Raw genomic sequence first — 3,919 nt, 5'->3', positions numbered from 1 at the left:
TATGTAGAGGTCATTATCATTTAACTGGCTCTTCTACTCCCATTATTAAATTTAAATACTTAATAAAAGGTTTGTTGTTGCAGAGGGGAGAAAGGAAAGCCCAAGGAGCCGCTGCCGCGCAAGAGCCGAGGAAACCGCTCTGTCCGCCGGGCCTTCCCACCTCCGGCTCCGCGACTTCAGACGAGTCCCCGCAGCCTGTCACCTTGGTGGGTCTGCTGGACCTTCTCGCCGCCGGCCCTTCCGCGCAGGAGCCGAGGAGACCGCCCCGTCCGCTGTGCCGTCCGCCGGGCCTTCCCACCGCCGGCTCCGCGACTTCGGACGCATCCCCGCAGCCTGTCACCGTGGTGGGTCTGCCGGACCTTCCCGCCACCGGCCCCGCCGCGCAGGAGCCGAGGAGACCGCCCCGTCCGCTGTGCCGTCCACCGGACCTTCCCGCCGCCGGATCTGCGACTTCAGACGAGTCCCCGCAGCCTGTCACCGTGGGGGGTCCCCCGGACCTTCACGCCACCGGCCCCGCCCCGCAGGAGCCCAGCAGACCGCGCCCTCCTCTGCGCCGTCCGCTGCACCATCCGCCGGGCCTTCCCACCGCCGGCTCCGCGACTTCAGACGAGTCCCCGCAGCCTGTCACCGTGGTGGGTCCGCTGGACCTTCTCGCCGCCGGCCCAGCCACGCAGGAGCCGAGAACACCGCTCCGTCCGCCGGGCATTCCAGCCGCCAGCCCCGCCGAGCAGGAGCGGAGGAGACCGCTCCGTCCGCCGGCCCTTCCTGCCGCCAGCGCCGCCGCGCAGGAGCCAAGGAGACCGCTCCGTCCGCCGGACATTCCTGCCGCCGGCCCCGCCGCGCAGGAGCCGAGGAGACCGCGCCGTCCGCTGTGCCGTCCGCCGGGCCTTCCCACCACGGGCTCCGCGACTTTGAACGCGTCCCCGCAGCCTGTCACCGTGGTGGGTCCGCTGGACCTTCCCGCCGCCGACCCCGCCGCGCAGGAGCCGAGGAGACTGCGCCGTCCGCCGGACCTTCCCGCCGCCGGCTCCGCGAATTCAGATGAATCCCCGCAGCCTGTCACCGTGGTGGGTCCGCCGGACCTTCCCGCCACTGGCCGCGCCGCGCCGGAGCCGAGCAGACCGCGCCATCCGCTGCTCCATCCGCTGCGCCGTCCGCTGCGCCGTCCGCCAGGCCTTCACACCGCCGGCTCCGCGACTTCGGACGCGTCCCCGCAGCCTGTCACCATGGTGGGTCCCCCGGACCTTCCCGCCGCCGGCCCCGCCGCGCAGGAGCCGAGGAGACCGCGCAGTCCGCTGCGCCATCCGCCGGGCCTTCCCACCGCCGGCTCCGCGACTTCAGACGCGTCCCCGCAGCCTGTCACCGTGGTGGCTCCGCCGGACCTTCCCGCCAGCGGCCCTGCCACGCAGGAGCCGAGGAGACCGCTCCGTCCGCCGGACCTTCCCGCCGCCGGCCCCGCCGCACAGGAGCCGAGGAGACCGTGCCGTCCGCTGTGCCGTCCGCCGGGCCTTCCCACCGCCGGCTCCGCGACTTCGGACGCGTCCCCGCAGCCTGTCACCGTGGTGGGTTACTATGAAATGCTAGGTGTGCAGAGACATGCCTCCACCGAGGACATTAAGAAGGCGTACCGGAAACTGGCCCTGAAGTGGCACCTGGATAAGAACCCCGACAACAAAGAGGAGGCGGAGAGGAAGTTCAAGCAGGTGGCCGAGGCCTACCAGGTGCTGTCAGATGCTATAAAGCGGGACATCTATGACAAATATGGCAAAGAGGGATTGAATGGAGGTGGAGGTGGCACTCACTTCGACGACTCGTTCAGCGAGTTTGGCTTCACGTTCAGGGTATTCTTTGGTGGACGGGATCCATTTCTGTTCGACTTCTTTGAAGGCCCCTTCGACGAGTTCTTTGGGCCTCGGCGGGGCTCGCGTGGGAGGAGCCGCGGTGCAGGCTCGTTCTTCTCTGCCTTCGGTGGATTTCCATCATTCGGAGGAGGGTTTTCTTCTTTTGATAGCTGAATTTTCTTTTTGGGGCCACTCGGTCACGGGGGCCTCACTTCATTCGCTTCCACCACGTGTGGTGGTAGTGGGATGGGCAACTTCAAGTCCGTGTCAACTTCCACCAAGATTGTTAACGGCAGAAAAATCACTACAAAGAGAATTGTGGAGAACGGCCAGGAAAGGGTGGAGGTTGAGGAAGACGGCCAGCTCAAGTCCTTGACGATAAATGGGAAGGAGCAGCAGCTACGCTTGGATAACAAGTAACTCGGCGCACGCATGTAACAGAGATGTTACATTCTGGAAGAATCCTTTTTCAAACTTTCCCTGGTTCCTGGGTAATGGTCCAGGGCCATTTCATTTAACTGGCTCTTCTACTCCCATTATTAAATTTAAATACTTCCTAAAAGGTATTGTTTATAATGTAAATTGTATCAGCCCTGTGCAGACATCACCACTGTGTAGCTGCAGGATGTTCCGTCTCCCTGAAAGGAAACCCCACACCAGAAGTTCTTACTCACCCCTCCTGCCCCTGGCAACCCCTGATGTGCTCAGTGTCTCTGATCCATTATCAGAGATGTTACATGGGTTGCCTTTTTTTTTTTCCTTTTGCTTACACATTTTTGTTTTTTGAAAGGAAAATCCCAGGTGGATTAGAGATCAGATGTAAAAAAGAAGCCCTTTGGTACAATCTCAGGGTATACCACTGTCCAAAGTGTGACTGCAGGGTCAGAAGCCAGTCAGGCAGCGGCTGTCTCCTCCTGCGCACAAAACAGTAATGAGGAAGATGCAGACATTGGGGAAGACAAACCACAAGCTGGGAAGCATCCCTCAAAGCCTAGGCAGATAAGGTTTAGCCTTTCTGCGGTGCAGCAAACTCTTGGAAGTCTGTGTTATCTAAAGGAACCTATAGCAAACAGACACTTCCATTGGCAGGTGGTGCCCACGTCTCTGCATATCAGAGATGCCCGACCTCCCCAGTGGGGGAACACACACTGCAAACACTGAGGACAGAGCACTGTCATCATCAGACAGGCAGTCTAGTCCTGGGGACAAAGTGAGGAATTAGAGGCCCAGCAGATCCCCTGGAGTGAAGGGGGAAAGGCCCTTCCTCTGGGACGACAATGTGCCAGTCCCGTCTAAGGCCTGCAGCTGCTCACCTTTTCCTGGCAGTGGTCACCCTAGTTTACCTCACAGAAATTCTTGCACAATTGTCCAAAGATGTGTTTTCAAGATTACCCATCAGAGCACTGATGTAATTGCTGGGAATTGGGGAAAACACTAGTGTCCATGGAGAAGGAATGGGGTCCCCTAGTCCTGGTCCACATGGAGGAAGGACGCTGGACAGCTGCTAAAGTGGGCGCAGGAGTCTCTACGTACTGATACATGGAGACCGCAGGTGTCCTCTGTGTAATATGTGTGGAACAAATGTGTGCATCCCGGGTCCCACCTGTTAGACCACATACATGTAATTTCCACAGGCAGACATACATATGTGAAAATTATTCTTCTTGTGACAAGAGACCAACAAACAGAATAAAAGAGGCAGAATCTGAAAGACACCCACTAAACCACACATGATGGTCACTTCGGGGTGGGACTAGCAAATCTCTTATCTTTTTTGGGAGATGAGGTCTAAATTTTTGACATCCTCTTCCTCCTCGGTATTTTCTGCCCCCCCTACATAAAAATTCCCAAAGCCCCTACTGGGGAACATGAGCCACTTCCAAGTTTTCACTCCCATCATTATGCAGAGGGAAACATATGTGTTCATATATCTTTCTTTATTTAGGAAACGTCCCTAGAAGTGGAGATTCTTGGTCTAACATAAACACAATTTTATGTTTTGGGGCACAGTTTTCTACATCTCAGGTCACCTTGGGCACTTGAGCCTTGTTTGGGACAGCAGGGTTTCCAAGACCTGG

At 58.3% G+C, this 3,919-nt stretch overlaps 1 pseudogene; it reads left to right on the top strand.

Moving 5' to 3' along the window:
• The first annotated feature begins 1,565 nt into the window (after positions 1-1,565).
• Positions 1,566-2,368, top strand: LOC150013003 (dnaJ homolog subfamily B member 6 pseudogene; annotated as a pseudogene).
• The last annotated feature ends 1,551 nt before the right edge of the window (positions 2,369-3,919 follow it).

The sequence above is a fragment of the Furipterus horrens genome, unplaced genomic scaffold (genome assembly GCF_987537825.1).
Source record: "Furipterus horrens unplaced genomic scaffold, mFurHor1.1.pri manual_scaffold_4, whole genome shotgun sequence".
In the NCBI taxonomy this organism is placed as follows: domain Eukaryota; kingdom Metazoa; phylum Chordata; class Mammalia; order Chiroptera; family Furipteridae; genus Furipterus; species Furipterus horrens.
Note: the sequence above shows the minus strand (reverse complement) of the source record. Positions and strands in the feature narration are given on the sequence as shown.